Raw genomic sequence first — 23,601 nt, 5'->3', positions numbered from 1 at the left:
CGGGAGTGTGAGCTCGGTGAGTTACGTGAGCTCGGGCGTGTGATTACTGTGTTTTGTGTGAGCTAATGTGTGTGAGCCCTGTGTGTTGTGTGAGCTCGGGAGTGTGAGCATGGTGAGTTGCAATATCTCGTGATTGTGAGCGCTGTGTGATGTTTGAGTTATGAGTGTGAGCGCGTGATTGAATTATGTTATGTGAACTCGGGAGTGTGAGCGCTGTATGTTGTGTGAACTCAGGAGTATTAGCGCTGTGTGTTGTGTGAACTCAGGAGTGTGAGCTCTGTGTGTTGTGCGAACTTAAGAGTGTGAACGCTCTGTGTTGTGTGAGCTCGGGAGTGTGAGCTCGATGAGTTGTGAGAGCTCGGAGGTGTGAAATCTGTGGGTTGTGTGAAATCAGGTGTGTGAGCACTATGTGTTGTATGAGCTAATGAGTGTGAGCGCTGTGTGTTATGAGTGCCCGGGAGTGTGAGCTGGGGGAATTGTGTGAGCTCGGGAGTGTGTGCACTGCGTGTTGTGTGAACTCGTGAGTGCGAGCGCTGTGTGTTGTGTGAACTCGTGAGTGTGAGCGCTGTGTCTTGTGTGAACTCATGAGTGTGAGCACTGTGTATTCGGTGAAATCATGAGTGTGAGCACTGTGTGTGTGTGAACTTATGAGTGTGCGCGCTGTGTGTTGTGTGAACTCATGTGTGTGAGCACTGTGTGTTGTGTGAGCTAATGTGTGTGAGCACTGTGTGTTGTGTGAATTCGGGAGTGTGAGCACTGTGTATTGTGTGAGCTCGGGAGTGTGAGCACTGTGTGTTTTGTGAACTCGCGAATGTGAGCTTGGTGAGCTGCGTGATCTCGTGAGTGTGAGCGCTGTGTGTTGTTTGAGTTATGAGTGTGAGCGCGTGATCGATTTATGTTATGTGAACTCGGGAGTGTGACCGATGTATGTTTTGTGAACTCAGGAGTATTAGCGCTGGGTGTTGTGTGAACTCAGGAGTGTGAGCTCTGTGTGTTGTGCGAACTTAAGAATGTGAACGCTCTGTGTTGTGTGAGCTCGGGAGTGTGAGCTCGATGAGTTGTGGGAGCTTGGAGGTGTGAGCTCTGTGTGTTGTGTGAACTCAGGTGTGTGAGCACTATGTGTTATATGAGCTAATGAGTGTGAGCGTTGTGTGTTATGAATGATCAGGAGTGTGAGCTGGGGGAAAATGTGAGCTCGGGAGTGTGTGCACTGTGTGTTGTGTGAACTCGTGAGTGTGAGCGCTGTGTGTAGTGTGAAATCATAAGTGTGAGCACTGTGTATTCGGTGAAATCATGAGTGTGAGCACTGTGTGTGTGTGAACTCATGAGTGTGCGCGCTGTGTGTTGTGTGAGCTAATGTGTGTGAGCACTGTGTGTTGTGTGAGTTATGAGTGTGAGCGCGTGAGAGCTTTATATTATGTGAACTCGGGAGTGTGAGCGCTGTATGTTGCGTGAACTCAGGAGTATTAGCACTGTGTGTTGTGTGAACTCTAGAGTGTGAGCTCTGTGTGTTGTGCGAACTTAAGAGTGTGAGCGCTGTGTGTTGTGTGAGCTCAGGAATGTGAGCTCGGTGAGTTACGTGAGCTCGGGAGTGTGTACACTTTTTGTTGTGTAAACTCATGATTGTGAGCACTGTGTGTTGTGTGAACTCATGAGTGTGAGCGCTTTGTGTTGTGTAAACTGGGGACTGTGAGCGATGTGCCTTGCGTGGACTTGGGAGTGTGAGCGCTGGGTGTTGTGTGAAATCATGAATGTGAGTGCTGTGTGTTGTGAGAGCTCGGGGGTGTGAGCTCGGTGAGTTACGTGAGCTCGTGAGTGTGTACACCGCTTGTTGTGTGAACTCATGTGTGCGAGCGCTATGTGTTGTGTGAACTCATGAGTGTGCGCGCTGTGTGTTGTGTGAACTCATGAGTGTGAGCACTGTGTGTTTTGTAAACTGGGGACTGTGAGCGATGTGTCTTGCATGGACTTGGGAGTGTGAGCGCTGTATGTTGTGCGAAATCATGAGTGTGAGTGCAGTGTGTTGTGTGAACTCGGGAGTGTGAGCGTTGTGTGTTGTGTGAATTCAGGAGTGTGAGCTCGGTGAGTTATGGGAGCTCGGATGTGTAAGCTTTGTGTGTTGTGTGAAATCAGGAGTGTGAGCACTGTGTGTTGTATGAGCTAATGAGTGTGAGCGCTGTGTGTTGTGTGAGCTCGGGAGTGAGCTTGGTGAATTGTGTGAGCTCGGGAGTATGTGCCGTGGGTGTTGTGTGAACTCATGTGTGCGAGCGCTGTGTGTTGTGTGAACTCATGAGTGTGCGCGCTGTTTGTTGTGTGAACTCGTGAGTGTGAGCGCTGTGTGTTTTGTGAACTCGGGAGTGTGAGCACTGTGTGTTGTGTGAGCTCGGGAGTGTGAGCACTTTGTGTTTTGTGAACTCACGAGTGTGAATTGTGTGAACTCGGGATAGTGTGAGCACTTCATGTTGTGTGCAATCATGAACGTGAGCAGTTTATGTTGAGTAAACTGGGGCGTGTAAGTGCTGTGTGTGGTGTGAACTCATGAGTGTGAATGCTGTGTGTTGTGTGAACTCATGAGTGTGAGCTCGGTGAGTTCTGAGAGCTCAAGGGTGTGATCACTGTGTGTTGTGTGAACTCATGAGTGTGAGCGCTGTGTGTTGTGTGAAATCATGAGTGTGAGCTTGGTGTGTTGTGAGAGCTCGGGAGTGTGAGCTCAGTGAGAGATGTGAACTCAGGAGTGTGAACACAGTGTGTTGTGATAGGTCGGGGTGTGAGCTCTCTCTGTTGTGTGAATCATGAGTGTGAGTGCTGTGTGTTGTGTGAACTCGGGAGTGTGAGCCCTGTGTGCTGTGTGAACTCAGGAGTGTGAGCTCTGTGTGTTGTGCGAAATTAAGAATGTGAATGCTCTGTGTTGTGTGAGCTCATGAGTGTGAGCTAGATGAGTTGTGAGAGCTCGGAGTTGTGAAATCTGTGGGTTGTGTGAACTCAGGTGTGTGAGCACTATGTGTTGTATGAGCTAATGAGTGTGAGCGCTGTGTGTTATGAGTGATCGGGAGTGTGAGCTGGGGTTATAGTGTGTGCTCGGGAGTGTGTGCACTGTGTGTTGTGTGAACACGTGAGTGTGAGCGCTGTGTCTTGTTTGAACTCATGAGTGTGAGCACTGTGTATTCGGTGAAATCATGAGTGTGAGCACTGTGTGTGTGTGAACTCATGAGTGTACGCGCTGTGTGTTGTGCGAACTCATGACTGTGAGCACTGTGTGTTGTGTGAGCTAATGTGTGTGAGCACTGTGTGTTGTGTGAGTTATGAGTGTGAGCGCGTGAACGCTTTAGGTTATGTGAACTCGGGAGTGTGAGCGCTGTATGTTGTGTGAACTCAGGAATATTAGCGCTGTGTGTTGTGTGAACTCAGGAGTGTGAGCTCTGTGTGTTGTGCAAATTTAAGAGTGTGAGCGCTGTGTGTTGTGTGAGCTCGGGAATGTGAGCTCGGTGAGTTACGTGAGCTCGGGAGTGTGTCCACGTTTTGTTGCGTAAACTCATGATTGTGAACATTGTGTGTTGTGTGAACTCATGAGTGTGAGCGCTTTGTGTTGTGTAAACTCGGGACTGTGAGCGATGTGCCTTGCGTGGACTTGGGAGTGTGAGCGCTGTGTGTTGTGTGAAATCATGAATGTGAGTGCTGTGTGTTGTGTGAGCCCGGGAGTGTGAGCTCGGTGAGTTACGTGAGCTCGGGCGTGTGATTACTGTGTTTTGTGTGAGCTAATGTGTGTGAGCACTGTGTGTTGTGTGAGCTCGGGAGTGTGAGCTTGGTGAGTTGCATGATCTCGTGAGTGTGAGCGCTGTGTGATGTTTGAGTTATGAGTGTGAGCGCGTGATCGAATTATGTTATGTGAACTCGGGAGTGTGAGCGCTGTATGTTGTGTGAACTCAGGAGTATTAGCGCTGTGTGTTGTGTGAACTCAGGAGTGTGAGCTCTGTGTGTTGTGCGAACTTAAGAGTGTGAACGCTCTGTGTTGTGTGAGCTCGGGAGTGTGAGCTCGATGAGTTGTGAGAGCTCGGAGGTGTGAAATCTGTGGGTTGTGTGAAATCAGGTGTGTGAGCACTATGTGTTGTATGAGCTAATGAGTGTGAGCGCTGTGTGTTATGAGTGCCCGGGAGTGTGAGCTGGGGGAATTGTGTGAGCTCGGGAGTGTGTGCACTGCGTGTTGTGTGAACTCGTGAGTGCGAGCGCTGTGTGTTGTGTGAACTCGTGAGTGTGAGCGCTGTGTCTTGTGTGAACTCATGAGTGTGAGCACTGTGTATTCGGTGAAATCATGAGTGTGAGCACTGTGTGTGTGTGAACTCATGAGTGTGCGCGCTGTGTGTTGTGTGAACTCATGTGTGTGAGCACTGTGTGTTGTGTGAGCTAATGTGTGTGAGCACTGTGTGTTGTGTGAGTTATGAGTGTGAGCGCGTGAGCGCTTTATGTTATGTGAACTCGGGTGTGTGAGCGCTGTATATTGTGTGAACTCAGGAGTATTAGCGCTGTGTGTTGTGTGAACTCAGGAGTGTGAGCTCTGTGTGTTGTGCGAACTTAAGAGGGTGAGCGCTGTGTGCTGTGTGAGCTCGGGAGTGTGAGATCGGTGAGTAACGTGAGCTCGGGAGTGTGTACACTTTTTGTTGTGTAAACTCATGATTGTGAGCACTGTGTGTTGTGTGAACTCATGAGTGTGAGCGCTTTGTGTTGTGTAAACTGGGGACTGTGAGCGATGTGCCTTGCATGGACTTGGGAGTGTGAGCGCTGTGTGTTGTGTGAAATCAAGAATGTGAGTCCTGTGTGTTGTGTGAGCCCGGGAGTGTGAGCTTGGTGAGTTACGTGAGTTCGGGAGTGTGTACACTGTTTGTAATGTGAACTCATGTGTGTGAGCGCTGTGTGTTGTGTGAACTCATGAGTGTGCGCGCTGTGTGTTGTGTGAACTCATGAGTGTGAGCACTGTGTGTTGTGTGAGCTCGGGAATGTGAGCTTGGTGAGCTGCGTGATCTCGTGAGTGTGAGCGCTGTGTGTTGTTTGAGTTATGAGTGTGAGCGCGTGATCGATTTATGTTATGTGAACTCGGGAGTGTGACCGATGTATGTTGTGTGAACTCAGGAGTATTAGTGCTGGGTGTTGTGTGAACTCTGGAGTGTGAGCTCTGTGTGTTGTGCGAACTTAAGAGTGTGAACGCTCTGTGTTGTGTGAGCTCGGGAGTGTGAGCTCGATGAGTTGTGGGAGCTCGGAGTTGTGAAATCTGTGGGTTGTGTGAACTCAGGTGTGTGAGCACTATGTGTTATATGAGCTAATGAGTGTGAGCGCTGTGTGTTATGAGTGATCAGGAGTGTGAGCTGGGGGAATAGTGTGTGCTCGGGAGTGTGTGCACTGTGTGTTGTGTGAACTCGTGAGTGTGAGCGCTGTGTGTAGTGTGAACTCATAAGTGTGAGCACTGTGTATTCGGTGAAATCATGAGTGTGAGCACTGTGTGTGTGTGAACTCATGAGTGTGCGCGCTGTGTGTTGTGTGAACTCATGAGTGTGAGCACTGTGTGTTGTGTGAGCTAATGTGTGTGAGCACTGTGTGTTGTGTGAGTTATGAGTGTGAGCGCGTGAGAGCTTTATGTTATGTGAACTCGGGAGTGTGAGCGCTGTATGTTGCGTGAACTCAGGAGTATTAGCGCTGTGTGTTGTGTGAACTCTAGAGTGTGAGCTCTGTGTGTTGTGCGAACTTAAGAGTGTGAGCGCTGTGTGTTGTGTGAGCTCAGGAATGTGAGCTCGGTGAGTTACGTGAGCTCGGGAGTGTGTACACTTTTTGTTGTGTAAACTCATGATTGTGAGCACTGTGTGTTGTGTGAACTCATGAGTGTGAGCGCTTTGTGTTGTGTAAACTGGGGACTGTGAGCGATGTGCCTTTCGTGGACTTGGGAGTGTGAGCGCTGTGTGTTGTGTGAAATCATGAATGTGAGTGCTGTGTGTTGTGTGAAATCATGAATGTGAGTGCTGTGTGTTGTGAGAGCTCGGGAGTGTGAGCTCGGTGAGTTACGTGAGCTCGTGAGTGTGTACACTGTTTGTTGTGTGAACTCATGTGTGCGAGCGCTATGTGTTGTGTGAACTCATGAGTGTGCGCGCTGTGTGTTGTGTGAACTCATGAGTGTGAGCACTGTGTGTTTTGTAAACTGGGGACTGTGAGCGATGTGTCTTGCATGGACTTGGGAGTGTGAGCGCTGTATGTTGTGCGAAATCATGAGTGTGAGTGCAGTGTGTTGTGTGAACTCGGGAGTGTGAGCGTTGTGTGTTGTGTGAATTCAGGAGTGTGAGCTCGGTGAGTTATGGGAGCTCGGATGTGTGAGCTTTGTGTGTTGTGTGAAATCAGGAGTGTGAGCACTGTGTGTTGTATGAGCTAATGAGTGTGAGCGCTGTGTGTTGTGTGAGCTCGGGAGTGAGCTTGGTGAATTGTGTGAGCTCGGGAGTGTGTGCAGTGGGTGTTGTGTGAACTCATTTGTGCGAGCGCTGTGTTGTGTGAACTCATGAGTGTGCGCGCTGTTTGTTGTGTGAACTCATGAGTGTGAGCACTGTGTGTTGTGTGAGCTAATGTGTGTGCGCACTGTGTGCTGTGTGAGTTATGAGTGTGAGCGCGTGAGCGCTTTATGTTAAGTGAACTCGGGAGTGTGAGCGCTGTATGTTGTGTGAACTCAGGAGTATTAGTGCTGTGTGTTGTGTAAACTCAGGAGTGTGAGCTCTGTGTGTTGTGCAAACTTAAGAGTGTGAGCGCTGTGTGTTCTGTGAGCTCGGGAGTTTGAGCTCTGTGAGTTACGTGAGCTCGGGAGTGTGTACACTGTTTTTTGTGTAAACTCATGATTGTGAGCACTGTGTTGTGTGAACTCATGAGTGTGAGCGATGTGTGTTGTGTAAACTGGGGACTGTGAGCGATGTGTCTTGCGTGGACTTGGGAGTGTGAGCGCTCTGTGTTGTGTGAAATCATGAGTGTGTGCACTGTATGTTGTGTGAACTCGTGAGTGTGAGCGATGTGTGTTGTGTGAACTCATGAGTGTGAGCGATGTGTATTGTGTGAAATCATGAGTGTGAGCACTGTGTGTTGTGTGAATGCATGAGTGTGCGTGCTGTGTGTTGTGTGAACTCATGAGTGTGAGCTCGGTGTGTTGGGAGAGCTCATGGGTGTGAGTTCTGTGTTTTGTTTGGACTCGTGACTGTGAGCACTGTGTATTGTGTGAGCTAATGAGTATTAGCGCTGTGTGTTGTGTGAGCTCTGGAGTGGGAGCTCGGTGAGTTGTGAGACCTCGTGGGTATGAGCTCTGTGTGTTGTGTGAAATCGTGGGTATTTGCACTGTGTGTTGTCTGAGCTAATGTGTGTGAGCACTGTGTGTTGCGTGAGCTCGGGAGTGTGAGCTTGGTGAGTTGTGTGATCTCGTGAGTGTGAGCACTGTGTGCTTGTGTGAGTTATGAGTGTGAGCGCGTGAGCACTTGATGTTATGTGAACTCGGGAGTGTGAGCGCTGTATGTTGTGTGAACTCAGGAGAATTAGCGCCGTGTGTTGCGTGAGCTCGGGAGTGTGAGCTTGGTGAGTTGTGTGATCTCGTGAGTGTGAGCGCTGTGTGTTGTGTGAGTTATGAGTGTGAGCGCGTGAGCGCTTTATGTTATGTGAACTCGGGAGCGTGAGCATCCTATGTTGTGTGAACTCAGGAGTATTAGCGCTGTGTGTTATGTGAACTCAGGAGTATTAGCGCTGTGTGTTGTGTGAACTCAGGAGTGTGAGCTTTGTGTGTTGTGCAAACTTAGGACTGTGAGCGCTGTGTGTTGTGTGAGCTCGGGAGTGTGAGCTCGGTGAGTTACGTGAGCTCCAGATTGTGTCCACGTTTTGTTGTGTAAACTCATGATTGTGAACACTGTGTGTTGTGTGAACTCATGAGTGTGAGCGCTTTGTGTTGTGTAAACTGGGGACTGTGAGCGATGTGCCTTGCGTGGACTTGGGAGTGTGAGCGCTGTGTGTTGTGTGAAATCATGAATGTGAGTGCTGTGTGTTGTGTGAGCCCGGGAGTGTGAGCTCGGTGAGTTACCTGAGCTCGGGATTGTGATTACTGTGTGTTGTGTGAGCTAATGTGTGTGAGCACTGTGTGTTGTGTGAGCTCGGGAGTGTGAGCTTGGTGAGTTGCGTGATCTCGTGAGTGTGAGCGCTGTGTGTTGTTTGAGTTATGACTGTGAGCGCGTGATCGATTTATGTTATGTGAACTCGGGAGTGTGAGCGCTGTATGTTGTGTGAACTCAGGAGTATTAGCGCTGTGTGTTGTGTGAACTCAGGAGTGTGAGCTCTGTGTGTTGTGCGAACTTAAGAGTGTGAACGCTCTGTGCTGTGTGAGCTCGGGAGTGTGAGCTCGATGAGTTGTGAGACCTCGGAGGTGTGAAATCTGTGGGTTGTGTGAACTCAGGTGTGTGAGCACTATGTGTTGCATGAGCTAATGAGTGTGAGCGCTGTGTGTTATGAGTGATCGGGAGTGTGAGCTGGGGGAATAGTGTGAGCTCGGGAGTGTGTGCCCTGTGTGTTGTGTGAACTCGTGAGTGCGAGCGCTGTGTGTTGTGTGAACTCGTGAGTGTGAGCGCTGTGTATTCGGTGAAATCATGAGTGTGAGCACTGTGTGTGTGTGAACTCATGAGTGTGCGCGCTGTGTGTTGTGTGAACTCATGAGTGTGAGCGCTGTGTGATGTGTGAACTCAGGAATGTGAGCTCGGTGAGTTGTGAGTGCTCGGAGGTGTGAGCTCTGTGTGTTGTGTGAACTCAGGAGTTGAGCACAATGTGTTGTATGAGCTAATGAGTGTGAGCGCTGTGTGTTATGTGAGCTCGGGAGTGTGAGCTGGGGGAATTGTGTGAACTCGGGAGATTGTGCACTGTGTGTTGTGTGAACTCATGAGTGTGAGCGCTGTGTGTTGTGTGAACTCATGTGTGTGAGCGCTGTGTATTGTGTGAAATCATGAATGTGAGCGCTGTGTGTTGTGTGAACTCATGAGTGTGAGCGCTGTGTATTGTGTGAAATCATGAGTGTGAGCGCTGTGTATTGTGTGAAATTATGAGTGGGAGCACTGTGTGTTGTGTGATCTAAAGTGTGTGAGCACTGTGTGTTGTGTGAGTTATGAGTGTGAGCGCGTGAGCGCTTTATGTTATGTGAACTCGGGAGCGTGAGCGCTGTATGTTGTGTGAACTCAGGAGTATTAGCGCTGTGTGTTGGGTGAACTCAGGAGCGTGAGCACTGTGTGTTGTGTGAACTTCAGAGTGTGAGCGCTGTGTGTTGTTTGAGGTCGGGAGTGTGAGCTCGGTGAGTAACGTGAGTTCGGGAGTGTGTACACTTTTTGTTGTGTAAACTCATGATTGTGAGCACTGTGTGTTGTGTGAACTCATGAGTGTGAGCGCTTTGTGTTGTGTAAACTGGGGACTGTGAGCGATGTGCCTTGCATGGACTTGGGAGTGTGAGCGCTGTGTGTTGTGTGAAATCATGAATGTGAGTCCTGTGTGTTGTGTGAGCCCGGGAGTGTGAGCTCGGCGAATTACATGAGCTCGGGAGTGTGTACACTGTTTGTAGTGTGAAGTCATGTGTGCGAGCGCTTTGTGTTGTGTGAACTCATGAGTGTGAGCTCTGTGTGTTGTGTGAACTCAGGAGTTGAGCACAAATTTGTTGTATGAGCTAATGAGTGTGAGCGCTGTGTGTTATGTGAGCTCGGGAGTGTGAGCTGGGGGAATTGTGTGAACTCTGGAGATTGTGCACTGTGTGTTGTGTGAACTCATGAGTGTGAGCGCTGTGTGTTGTGTGAACTCATGAGTGTGAGCGCTGTGTATTGTGTGAAATCATGAGTGTGAGCGCTGTGTGTTGTGTGAACTCATGAGTGTGAGCGCTGTGTATTGTGTGAAATCATGAGTGTGAGCACTGTGTATTGTGTGAAATCATGAGTGGGAGCACTGTGTGTTGTGTGAGCTAAAGTGTGTGAGCACTGTGTGTTGTTTGAGTTATGAGTGTGAGCGCGTGAGCGCTTTATGTTATGTGAACTCGGGAGCGTGAGCGTCCTATGTTGTGTGAACTCAGGTGTATTAGCGCTGTGTGTTGTGTGAACTCAGGAGTGTGAGCTCTGTGTGTTGTGCGAACTTAAGAATTTGAACGCTCTGTGTTGTGTGAGTTCTGGAGTGTGAGCTCGATGAGTTGTGAGAGCTCGGACGTGTGAAATCTGTGGGTTGTGTGAACTCAGGTGTGTGAGCACTAAGTGTTGTATCAGCTAATGAGTGTGAGCGCTGTGTGTTATGAGTGATCGGGAGTGTGAGCTGGGGGAATAGTGTGAGCTCGGGAGTGTGTGCACTGTGTGTTGTGTGAACTCGTGAGTGTGAGCGTTGTGTCTTGTGTGAACTCATGAGTGTGAGCACTGTGTATTCGGTGAAATCATGAGTGTGAGCATTGTGTGTGTGTGAACTCATGAGTGTGCACGCTGTGTGTTGTGTGAACTCAAGAGTGTGAGCACTGTGTGTTGTGTGAGCTAATGTGTGTGAGCACTGTGTGTTGTGTGAATTATGAGTGTGAGCGCGTGAGCGCTTTATGTTATGTGAACTCGGGAGTGTGAGCGCTGTATGTTCTGTGAACTCAGGAGTATTAGCGCTATGTGTTATGTGAACTCAGGAGTGTGAGCTTTGTGTGTTGTGCAAACTTAAGAGTGTGAGCGCTGTGTGTTGTGTGAGCTCGGGAGTGTGAGCTCGGTGAGTTACGTGAGCTCGGGAGTGTGTCCACGTTTTGTTGTGTAAACTCATGATTGTGAACACTGTGTGTTGTGTGAACTCATGAGTGTGAGCGCTTTGTGTTGTGTAAACTGGGGACTGTGAGCGATGGGACTTGCGTGGACTTGGGAGTGTGAGCGCTGTGTGTTGTGTGAAATCATGAATGTGAGTGCTGTGTGTTGTGTGAGCCCGGGAGTGTGAGCTCGGTGAGTTACCTGAGCTCGGGATTGTGATTACTGTGTGTTGTGTGAGCTAATGTGTGTGAGCACTGTGTATTGTGTGAGCTCGGGAGTGTGAGCTTGGTGAGTTGCGTGATCTTGTGAGTGTAAGCGCTGTTGTTGTTTGAGTTATGAGTGTGAGCGCGTGATCGATTTATGTTATGTGAACTCGGGAGTGTGAGCGCTGTATGTTGTGTGAACTCAGGAGTATTAGCGCTGTGTGTTGTGTGAAATAAGGAGTGTGAGCTCTGTGTGTTGTGCGAACTTAAGAGTGTGAACGCTCTGTGTTGTGTGAGCTCGGGAGTGTGAGCTCGATGAGTTGTGAGAGCTCGGAGGTGTGAAACCTGTGGGTTGTGTGAACTCAGGTGTGTGAGCACTATGTGTTGTATGAGCTAATGAGTGTGAGCGCTGTGTGTTATGAGTGATCGGGAGTGTGAGCTGGGGGAATAGCGTGAGCTCGGGAGTGTGTGCCCTGTGTGTTGTGTGAACTCGTGAGTGCGAGCGCTGTGTGTTGTGTGAACTCGTGAGTGTGAGCGCTGTGTGATGTGTGAACTCATGAGTGTGAGCACTGTGTATTCGGTGAAATCATGAATGTGAGCAATGTGTGTGTGTGAACTCATGAGTGTGCGAGCTGTGTGTTGTGTGAACTCATGAGTGTGAGCACAGTGTGTTGTGTGAGCTAATGTGTGTGAGCACTTTGTGTTGTGTGAGTTATGAGTGTGAGCGCGTGAGCGCTTTATGTTATGTGAACTCGGGTGTGCGAGCGCTGTATGTTCTGTGAACTCAGGAGTATTAGCGCTGTGTGTTGTGTGAACTCAGGAGTGTGAGCTCTGTGTGTTGTGTGAACTTAAGAGGGTGAGCGCTGTGTGTTGTGTGAGCTCGGGAGTGTGAGCTCGGTGAGTAACGAGAGCTCGGGAGTGTGTACACTTTTTGTTGTGTAAACTCATGATTGTGAGCACTGTGTGTTGTGTGAACTCATGAGTGTGAGCGCTTTGTGTTGTGTAAACTGGGGACTGTGAGCGATGTGCCTTGCATGGACTTGGGAGTGTGAGCGCTGTGTGTTGTGTGAAATCATGAATGTGAGTCCTGTGTGTTGTGTGAGCCCGGGAGTGTGAGCTTGGTGAGTTACGTGAGCTCGGGAGTTTGTACACTGTTTGTAGTGTGAACTCATGTGTGCGAGCGCAATGTGTTGTGTGAACTCATGAGTGTGCGCGCTGTGTGTTGTGTGAACACATGAGTGTGAGCACTGTGTGTTGTGTGAGCTCGGGAATGTGAGCTTGGTGAGTTGCGTGATCTCGTGAGTGTGAGCGCTGTGTGTTGTTTGAGTTATGAGTGTGATCGCGTGATCGATTTATGTTATGTGAACTCGGGAGTGTGACCGCTGTATGTTGTGTGAACTCAGGAGTATTAGCGCTGTGTGTTGTGTGAACTCAGGAGTGTGAGCACTGTGTGTTGTGCGAACTTATGAGTGTGAGCGCTGTGTGTTGTTTGAGGTCGGGAATGTGAGCTCGGTGAGTAACGTGAGCTCGGGAGTGTGTACACTTTTGTTGTGTAAACTCATGATTGTGAGCACTGTGTGTTGTGTGAACTCATGAGTGTGAGCGCTTTGTGTTGTGTAAACTGGGGACTGTGAGCGATGTGCCTTGCATGGACTTGGGAGTGTGAGCGCTGTGTGTTGTGTGAAATCATGAATGTGAGTCCTGTGTGTTGTGTGAGCCCGGGAGTGTGAGCTCGGTGAGTTACATGAGCTCGGGAGTGTGTACACTGTTTGTAGTGTGAAGTCATGTGTGCGAGCGCTTTGTGTTGTGTGAACTCATGAGTGTGCGCGCTGTGTGTTGTGTGAACTCATGAGTGTGAGCACTGTGTGTTGTGTGAGCTCGGGAGTGTGAGCTTGGTGAGTTGCGTGATCTCGTGAGTGTGAGCGCTGTGTGTTGTTTGAGTTATGAGTGTGAGCACGTGATCGATTTATGTTATGTGAACTCGGGAGTGTGACTGCTGTATGTTGTGTGAACTCAGTGGTATTGGCGCTGTGTGTTGTGTGAACTCAGGAGTGTGAGCTCTGTGTGTTGTGCGAACTTAAGAATGTGAACGCTCTGTGTTGTGTGAGCTCGGGAGTGTGAGCTCGATGAGTTGTGAGAGCTCGGAGATGTGAAATCTGTGGGTTGTGTGAAATCAGGTGTGTGAGCACTATGTGTTGTATCAGCTAATGAGTGTGAGCGCTGTGTGTTATGAGTGATCGGGAGTGTGCGCTGGGGGAATAGTGTGAGCACTGTGTGTTGTGTGAGTTATGAGTGTGAGCGCGTGAGCGCTTTATGTTATGTGAACTCGGGAGTGTGATCGCTGTATGTTGTGTGAACTCAGGAGTATTAGCGCTGTGTGTTGTGTGAACACAGGAGTGTGAGCTCTGTGTGTTGTGCAAACTTAAGAGTGTGAGCGTTGTGTGTTGTGTGAGCTCGGGAGTGTGAGCAAGCTGAATTACGTGAGCTCGGGCGTGTGTCCACGTTTTGTTGTGTAAACTCATGATTGTGAACACTGTGTGTTGTGTGAACTCATGAGTGTGAGCGCTTTGTGTTGTGTAAACTGGGGACTGTGAGCGATGTGCCTTGCATGGACTTGGGAGTGTGAGCGCTGTGTGTTGTGTGAAATCATGAATGTGAGTGCTGTGTGTTGTGTGAGCCCGGGAGTGTGAGCTCGGTGAGTTACGTGAGCTCGGTAGTGTGATTACTGTGTGTTGTGTGAGCTAATGTGTGTGAGCACTGTGTGTTGTGTGAGCTCGGGAGTGTGAGCTTGGTGAGTTGCGTGATCTCGTGAGTGTGAGCGCTGTGTGTTGTTTGAGTTATGAGTGTGAGCGCGTGATCGATTTATGTTATGTGAACTCGGGAGTGTGAGCGCTGTATGTTGTGTGAACTCAGGAGTATTAGCGCTCTGTGTTGTGTGAACTCAGGAGTGTGAGCTCTGTGTGTTGTGCGAACTTAAGAGTGTGAACGCTCTGTGTTGTGTGAGCTCGGGAGTGTGAGCTCGATGAGTTGTGAGAGCTCGGAGGTGTGAAATCTGTGGGTTGTGTGAACTCAGGTGTGTGAGCACTATGTGTTGTATGAGCTAATGAGTGTGAGTGCTGTGTGTTATGAGTGCCCGGGAGTGTGAGCTGGGGGAATAGTGTGAGCTCGGGAGTGTGTGCACTGTGTGTTGTGTGAACTCGTGAGTGCGAGCACTGTGTGTTGTGTGAACTCGTGAGTGTGAGCGTTGTGTTTTGTGTGAACTCATGAGTGTGAGCACTGTGTGTTGTGTGAGCTAATGTGTGAGAGCACTGTGTGTTGTGTGAGTTATGAGTGTGAGCGAGTGAGCGCTTTATGTTATGTGAACTCGGGTGTGTGAGCGCTGTATGTTCTGTGAACTCAGGAGTATTAGCGCTGTGTATTGTGTGAAATCTGAAGTGTGAACTCTGTGTGCTGTGCGAACTTAAGAGGGTGAGCGCTGTGTGTTGTGTGAGCTCGGGAGTGTGAGCTCAGTGAGTAACGTGAGCTCGGGAGTGTATACACTTTTTGTTGTGTAAACTCATGATGGTGAGCACTGTGTGTTTTGTGAACTCATGAGTGTGAGCGCTTTGTGTTATGTAAACTGGGGACTGTGAGCGATGTGCCTTGCATGGACTTGGGAGTGTGAGCGCTGTGTGTTGTGTGAAATCATGAATGTGAGTCCTGTGTGTTGTGTGAGCCCGGGAGTGTGAGCTTGGTGAGTTACGTGAGCTCGGGAGTGCGTACACTGTTTGTAGTGTGAACTCATGTGTGCGAGCGCAATGTGTTGTGTGAACTCATGAGTGTGCGCGCTGTGTGTTGTGTGAACTCATGAGTGTGAGCACTGTGTGTTGTGTGAGCTCGGGAATGTGAGCTTGGTGAGTTGCATGATCTCGTGAGTGTGAGCGCTGTGTGTTGTTTGAGTTATGAGTGTGAGCGCGTGATCGATTTATGTTATGTCAACTCAGGAGTGTGACCGCTGTATGTTGTGTGAACTCAGGAGTATTAGCGCTGTGTGTTGTGTGAACTCAGGAGTGTGAGCTCTGTGTGTTGTGCGAACTTAAGAGTGTGAACGCTCTGTGTTGTGTGAGCTCGGGAGTGTGAGCTCGATGAGTTGTGAGAGCTCGGAGGTGTGAAATCTGTGGGTTGTGTGAACTCAGGTGTGTGAGCACTATGTGTTGTATGAGCTAATGAGTGTGAGCGCTGTGTGTTATGAGTGCCCGGGAGTGTGAGCTGGGGGAATAGTGTGAGCTCGGGAGTGTGTGCACTGTGTGTTGTGTGAACTCGTGAGTGTGAGCGCTGTGTGTTGTGTGAACTCATGAGTGTGAGCACTGTGTATTCGGTGAAATCATGAGTGTGAGCACTGTGTGTGTGTCAACACATGAGTGTGCGTGCTGTGTGTTGTGTGAACTCATGAGTTTGAGCACTGTGTGTTGTGTGAGCTAATGTGTGTGAGCACTGTGTGTTGTGTGAGTTATGAGTGTGAGCGCGTGAGCGCTTTATGTTATGTGAACTCGGGAGTGTGAGCACTGTATGTTGTGTGAACTCAGGAGTATTAGCGCTGTTTGTTGTGTGAACTCAGGAGTGTGAGCTCTGTGTGTTGTGCGAACTTAAGAGTGTGAGCGCTGTGTGTTGTGTGAGCTCGGGAGTGTGAGCTCGGTGAGTTACTTGAGCTCGGGAGTGCGTACACGTTTTATTGTTTAAACTCATGATTGTGAGCACTGTGTGTTGTGTGAACTCATGAGTGTGAGCGCTTTGTGTTGTGTAAACTGGGGACTGTGAGCGATGTGCCTTGCGTGGACTTGGGAGTGTGAGCGCTGTGTGTTGTGTGAAACCATGAATGTGAGTGCTGTGTGTTGTGTGAGCCCGGGAGTGTGAGCTCGGTGAGTTACGTGAGCTCGTGAGTGTGTACACTGTTTGTTGTGTGAACTCATGTGTGCGAGCGCTGTGTGTTGTGTGAACTCATGAGTGCGCGCTGTGTGTTGTGTGAACTCATGAGTGTGAGCACTGTGTGTTGTGTGAGTTATGAGTGTGAGCGCGTGAGTGCTTTATGTTATGTGAACTCGGGAGTGTGAGCGCTGTATGTTGTGTGAACTCAGGAGTATTAGTGCTGTGTGTTTTGTAAACTGGGGACTGTGAGCGATGTGCCTTGCGTGGACTTGGGAGTGTGAGCGCTGTGTGTTGTGTGAAATCATGAATGTGAGTGCTGTGTGTTGTGTGAGCCCGGGAGTGTGAGCTCGGTGAGTTACGTGAGCTCGGGAGTGTGAGTACTGTGTGTTGTGTGAGCTAATGTGTGTGAGCACTGTGTGTTGTGTGAGCTCGGGAGTGTGAGCTTGGTGAGTTGCGTGATCTCGTGAGTGTGAGCGCTGTGTGTTGTTTGAGTTATGAGTGTGAGCGCATGATCGATTTATGTTATGTGAACTCGGGAGTGTGAGCGCTGTATGTTGTGTGAACTCAGGAGTATTAGCGCTGTGTGTTGTGTGAACTCAGGAGTGTGAGCTCTGTGTGTTGTGCGAACTTAAGAGTGTAAATGCTCTGTGTTGTGTGAGCTCGGGAGTGTGAGCTCGATGAGTTGTGAGAGCTCGGAGGTGTGAAATCTGTGGGTTGTGTGAACTCAGGTGTGTGAGCACTATGTGTTGTATGAGCTAATGAGTGTGAGCGCTGTGTGTTATGAGTGCCCGGGAGTGTGAGCTGGGGGAATAGTGTGAGCTCGGGAGTGTGTGCACTGTGTGTTGTGTGAATTCGTGAGTGCGAGCACTGTGTGTTGTGTGAACTCGTGAGTGTGAGCACTGTGTATTCGGTGAACTCATGAGTGTGAGCACTGTGTGTTGTGTGAGCTAATGTGTGAGAGCACTGTGTGTTGTGTGAGTAATGAGTCTGAGCGCGTGAGCACATTATGTTATGTGAACTCGGTTATGTGTGCGCTGTATGTTCTGTGAACTCAGGAGTATTAGCGCTGTGTGTTGTGTGAACTCAGGAGTGTGAGCTCTGTGTGTTGTGCGAACTTTAGAGGGTGAGCGCTGTGTGTTGTGTGAGCTCAGGAGTGTGAGCTCAGTGAGTAACGTGAGCTCGGGAGTGTGTACACTTTTGTTGTGTAAACTCATCATTGTGAGCACTGTGTGTTGTGTGAACTCATGAGTGTGAGCGCTTTGTGTTGTGTAAACTGGGGACTGTGAGCGATGTGCCTTGCATGGACTTGGGAGTGTGAGCGCTGTGTGTTGTGTGAAATCATGAATGTGAGTCCTGTGTGTTGTGTGAGCCCGGGAGTGTGAGCTTGGTGAGTTACGTGAGCTCGGGAGTGCGTACACTGTTTGTAGTGTGAACTCATGTGTGCGAGCGCAATGTGTTGTGTGAACTCATGAGTGTGCGCGCTGTGTGTTGTGTGAACTCATGAGTGTGAGCACTGTGTGTTGTGTGAGCTCGGGAATGTGAGCTTGGTGAGTTGCGTGATCTCGTGAGTGTGAGCGCTGTGTGTTGTTTGAGTTATGAGTGTGAGCGCGTGATCGATTTATGTTATGTGAACTCAGGAGTGTGACCGCTGTATGTTGTGTGAACTCAGGAGTATTAGCGCTGTGTGTTGTGTGAACTCATGTGTGTGAGCTCTGTGTATTGTGCAAACTTCAGAGTGTGAACGCTCTGTGTTGTGTGAGCTCGGGAGTGTGAGCTCGATGAGTTGTGAGAGCTCGGAGGTGTGAAATCTGTGGGTTGTGTGAACTCAGGTGTACGAGCACTATGTGTTGTATGAGCTAATGAGTGTGAGCGCTGTGTTTTATGAGTGATCGGGAGTGTGAGCTGGGGGAATAGTGTGAGCTCGGGAGTGTGTGCACTGTGGTTGTGTGAACTCGTGAGTGTGAGCGCTGTGTGTTGTGTGAACTCATGAGTGTGAGCACTGTGTATTCGGTGAAATCATGAGTGTGAGCACTGTGTGTGTGTGAACTCATGAGTGTGCGTGCTGTGTGTTTTGTGAACTCATGAGTTTGAGCACTGTGTGTTGTGTGAGCTAATGTGTGTGAGCACTGTGTGTTGTGTGAGTTATGAGTGTGAGCGCGTGAGCGCTTTATGTTATGTGAATTCGGGAGTGTGAGCACTGTATGTTGTGTGAACTCAGGAGTATTAGCGCTGTGTGTTGTGTGAACTCAGTAGTGTGAGCTCTGTGTGTTGTGCGAACTTAAGACTGTGAGCGCTGTGTGTTGTGTGAGCTCGGGAGTGTGAGCTCGGTGAGTTACTTGAGCTCGGGAGTGCGTACACGTTTTGTTGTTTAAACTCATGATTGTGAGCACTGTGTGTTGTGTGAACTCATGAGTGTGACCGCTTTGTGTTGTGTAAACTGGGGACTGTGAGCGATGTGCCTTGCGTGGACTTGGGAGTGTGAGCGCTGTGTTTTGTGTGAAATCATGAATGTGAGTGCTGTGTGTTGTGTGAGCCCGGGAGTGTGAGCTCGGTGAGTTACGTGAGCTCGGGAGTGTGATTACTTTGTGTTGTGTGAGCTAATGTGTGTGAGCACTGTGTGTTATGTGAGCTCGGGAGTGTGAGCTTGGTGAGTTGCGTGATCTCGTGAGTGTGAGCGCTGTGTGTTGTTTGAGTTATGAGTGTGAGCGCGTGATCGATTTATCTTATGTGAACTCGGGAGTGTGAGCGCTGTATGTTGTGTGAACTCAGGAGTATTAGCGCTGTGTGTTGTGTGAACTCAGGAGTGTGAGCTCTGTGTGTTGTGCGAACTTAAGAGTGTGAGCGCTGTGTGTTGTGTGAGCTCGGGAGTGTGAGCTCGGTGAGTTACTTGAGCTCGGGTGTGCGTACACGTTTTGTTGTTTAAACTCATGATTGTGAGCACTGTGTGTTGCGTGAACTCATGAGTGTGACCGCTTTGTGTTGTGTAAACTGGGGACTGTGAGCGATGTGCCTTGCGTGGACTTGGGAGTGTGAGCGCTGTGTGTTGTGTGAAATCATGAATGTGAGTGCTGTGTGTTGTGTGAGCCCGGGAGTGTGAGCTCGGTGAGTTATGTGAGATCGTGAGTGTGTACACTGTTTGTTGTGTGAACTCATGTGTGCGAGCGCTGTGTGTTGTGTGAACTCATGAGTGCGCGCTGTGTGTTGTGTGAACTCATGAGTGTGAGCACTGTGTGTTGTGTGAGCTAATGTGTGTGAGCTTTGTGTGTTGTGTGAGTTATGAGTGTGAGCGCGTGAGTGCTTTATGTTATGTGAACTCGGGAGTGTGAGCGCTGTATGTTGTGTGAACTCAGGAGTATTAGTGCTGTGTGTTGTGTAAACTGGGGACTGTGAGCGATGTGCCTTGCGTGGACTTGGGAGTGTGAGCGCTGTGTGTTGTGTGAAATCATGAATGTGAGTGCTGTGTGTTGTGTGAGCCCGGGAGTGTGAGCTCGGTGAGTTACGTGAGCTTGGGAGTGTGTACACTGTTTGTAGTGTGAACTCATGTGTGCGAGCGCAATGTGTTGTGTGAACTCATGAGTGTGCGCGCTGTGTGTTGTGTGAACTCATGAGTGTGAGCAATGTGTGTTTTGTGAGCTCGGGAATGTGAGCTTGGTGAGTTGCGTGATCGCGTGAGTGTGAGTGCTGTGTGTTGTTTGAGTTATGAGTGTGAGCGCGTGATCGATTTATGTTGTGTGAACTCGGGAGTATTAGCGCTGTGTGTTGTATGAACTCAGGAGTGTGAGCTCTGTGTGTTGTGCGAACTTAAGAGTGTGAACGCTCTGTGTTGTGTGAGCTCGGGAGTGTGAGCTCGATGAGTTGTGAGAGCTCGGAGGTGTGAAATCTGTGGGTTGTGTGAACTCAGGTGTGCGAGCACTATGTGTTGTATGAGCTAATGAGTGTGAGCGCAGTGTTTTATGAGTGATCGGGAGTGTGAGCTGGGGGAATAGTGTGAGCTCGGGAGTGTGAGCGCTGTGTGTTGTGTGAACTCATGAGTGTGAGCACTGTGTATTCGGTGAAATCATGAGTGTGAGCACTGTGTGTTTGTGAACTCATGAGTGTGCGCGCTGAGTGTTGTGTGAACTCATGAGTGTGAGCACTGTGTGTTGTGTGAGCTAATGTGTGTGAGCACCGAGTGTTGTGTGAGTTATGAGTGTGAGCGCGTGAGCGCTTTATGTTATGTGAACTCGGGAGTGTGAGCGCTGTATGTTGTGTGAACACAGGAGTATTAGCGCTGTGTGTTGTGTGAACTCAGGAGTGTGAGCTCTGTGTGTTGTGTGAGCTCGGGAGTGTGAGCTCGGTGAGTTACTTGAGCTCGGTAGTGCGTACACGTTTTGTTGTTTAAACTCATGATTGTGAGCACTGTGTGTTGTGTGAACTCATGAGTGTGAGCGCTTTGTGTTGTGTAAACTGGGGACTGTGAGCGATGTGCCTTGCGTGGACTTGGCAGTGTGAGCGCTGTGTGTTGTGTGAAATCATGAATGTGAGTGCTGTGTGTTGTGTGAGCCCGGGAGTGTGAGCTCGGTGAGTTACGTGAGCTCGTGAGTGTGTACACTGTTTGTTGTGTGAACTCATGTGTGCGAGCGCTGTGTGTTGTGTGAACTCATGAGTGCGCGCTGTGTGTTGTGTGAACTCATGAGTGTGAGCACTGTGTGTTGTGTGAGCTAATGTGTGTGAGCACTGTGTGTTGTGTGAGTTATGAGTGTGAGCGCGTGAGTGCTTTATGTTATGTGAACTCGGCAGTGTGAGCGCTGTATGTTGTGTGAACTCAGGAGTATTAGTGCTGTGTGTTGTGTGAATTCAGGAGTGTGAGCTCTGTGTGTTGTGCGAACTTAAGAATGTGTGCGCTGTGTGTTGTGTGAGCTCGGGAGTGTGAGCTCGGTTAGTTACGTGAGCTCGGGAGTGTGTACACTGTTTGTTGTGTAAACTCATGATTGTGAGCACTGTGTTGTGTGAACTCATGAGTGTGAGCGCTGTGTGTTTTGTAAACTGGGGACTGTGAGCGATGTGTCTTGCATGGAATTGGGAGTGTGAGCACTGTGTGTTGTGCGAAATCATGAGTGTGAGTGCTGTGTGTTGTGTGAACTCGGGAGTGTGAGCGTTGTGTGTTGTGTGAATTCAGGAGTGTGAGCTCGGTGAGTTATGAGCGCTCGGATGTGTGAGCTCTGTGTGTTGTGTGAAATCAGGAGTGTGAGCACTGTGTGTTGTATGAGCTAATGAGTGTGAGCGCTGTGTGTTGTGTGAGCTCGGGAGTGTGAGCTTGGTGAATTGTGTGAGCTCGGGAGTGTGTGCACTGGGTGTTGTGTGAACTCATGAGTGTGAATGCTGTTTGTTGTGTGTATCATGAGTGTGAGCTTGGTGAGTTCTGAGAGCTCACGGGTGTGATCTCTGTGTGTTGTGTGAACACATGTGTGTGAGCGCTGTGTGCTGTGTGAAATCATGAATGTGAGTCCTGTGTGTTGTGTGAGCCCGGGAGTGTGAGCTTGGTGAGTTACGTGAGCTTGGGAGTGTGTACACTGTTTGTAGTGTGAACTCATGTGTGCGAGCGCAATGTGTTGTGTGAACTCATGAGTGTGCGCGCTGTGTGTTGTGTGAACTCATGAGTGTGAGCACTGTGTGTTGTGTGAGCTCGGGAATGTGAGCTTGGTGAGTTGCGTGATCTCGTGAGTGTGAGTGCTGTGTGTTGTTTGAGTTATGAGTGTGAGCGAGAGATCAATTTATGTTATGTGAACTCGGGAGTGTGACCGCTGTATGTTGTGTGAACTCAGGAGTATTAGCGCTGTCTGTTGTGTGAACTCAGGAGTGTGAGCTCTGTGTGTTGTGCGAACTTAAGAGTGTGAACGCTCTGTGTTGTGTGAGTTCGGGAGTGTGAGTTCGATGAGTTGTGAGAGCTCGGAGGTGTGAAATCTGTGGGTTGTGTGAACTCAGGTGTGTGAGCACTATATGTTGTATGAGCTAATGAGTGTGAGCGCAGTGTTTTATGAGTGATCGATAGTGTGGGCTGGGGGAATAGTGTGAGCTCGAGAGTGTGTGCACTGTGTGTTGTGTGAACTCGTGAGTGTGAGCGCTGTGTGTTGTGTGAACTCATGAGTGTGAGCACTGTGTATTCGGTGAAATCATGAGTGTGAGCACTGTGTGTGTGTGAACTCATGAGTGTGCGCGCTGTGTGTTGTGTGAACTCATGAGTGTGAGCACTGTGTGTTGTGTGAGCTAATGTGTGTGTGCACTGTGTGCTGTGTGAGATATGAGTGTGAGCGCGTGAGCGCTTTATGTTATGTGAACTCGGGAGTGTGAGCGCTGTATGTTGTGTGAACTCAGGAGTATTAGCGCTGTGTGTTGTGTGAACTCAGGAGTGTGAGCTCTGTGTGTTGTGCGAACTTAAGAATGTGAGCACTGTGTGTTGTGTGAGCTCGGGAGTGTGAGCTCGGTGAGTTACGTGAGCTCGGGAGTGTGTACACTTTTTGTTGTTTAAACTCATGATTGTGAGCACTGTGTGTTGTGTGAATTCATGAGTGTGAGCGCTTTGTGTTGTGTAAACTGGGGACTGTGAACGATGTGCCTTGTGTGAGCCCGGGAGTGTGAGCTTGGTGAGTTACGTGAGCTCGTGAGTGTGTACACTGTTTGTTGTGTGAACTCATGTGTGCAAGCGCTGTATGTTGTGTGAACTCATGAGTGCGCGCTATGTGTTGTGTGAACTCATGAGTGTGAGCACTGTGTGTTGTGTGAGCTAATGTGTGTGAGCACTGTGTGTTGTGTGAGTTATGAGTGTGAGCGCGTGAGTGCTTTATGTTATGTAAACTCGGCAGTGTGAGCGCTGTATGTTGTGTGAACTCAGGAGTATTAGTGCTGTGTGTTGTGTGAACTCAGGAGTGTGAGCTCTGTGTGTTGTGCGAACTTAAGAGTGTGTGCGCTGTGTGTTGTGTGAGCTCAGGTGTATGAGCTCGGTGAGTTACGTGAGCTCGGGAGTGTGTACACTGTTTGTTGTGTAAACTCATGATTGTGAGCACTGTGTTGTGTGAACTCATGAGTGTGAGCGCTGTGTGTTTTGTAAACTGGGGACTGTGAGCGATGTGTCTTGCATGGACTTGGGAGTGTGAGCACTGTGTGTTGTGCGAAATCATGAGTGTGAGTGCTGTGTGTTGTGTGAACTCGGGAGTGTGAGCGTTGTGTGTTGTGTGAATTCAGGATTGTGAGCTCGATGAGTTATGAGAGCTCGGATGTGTGAGCTCTGTGTGTTGTGTGAAATCAGGAGTGTGAGCACTGTGTGTTGTATGAGCTAATGAGTGTGAGCGCTGTGTGTTGTGTGAGCTCGTGAGTGTGAGCTTGGTGAATTGTGTGAGTTCGGAAGCGTGTGCACTGGGTGTTGTGTGAACTCATGAGTGTGAATGCTGTTTGTTGTGTGTATCATGAGTGTGAGCTTGGTGAGTTCTGAGAGCTCACGGGTGTGATCTCTGTGTGTTGTGTGAACTCATGTGTGTGAGCGCTGTGTGTTGTGTGAAATCATGAATGTGAGTCCTGTGTGTTGTGTGAGCCCGGGAGTGTGAGCTTGGTGAGTTACGTGAGCTTGGGAGTGTGTACACTGTTTGTAGTGTGAACTCATGTGTGCGAGCGCAATGTGTTGTGTGAACTCATGAGTGTGCGCGCTGTGTGTTGTGTGAACTCATGAGTGTGAG

Source organism: Pristiophorus japonicus, chromosome Y (genome assembly GCF_044704955.1).
Source record: "Pristiophorus japonicus isolate sPriJap1 chromosome Y, sPriJap1.hap1, whole genome shotgun sequence".
Classification (NCBI taxonomy): domain Eukaryota; kingdom Metazoa; phylum Chordata; class Chondrichthyes; family Pristiophoridae; genus Pristiophorus; species Pristiophorus japonicus.
Note: the sequence above shows the minus strand (reverse complement) of the source record.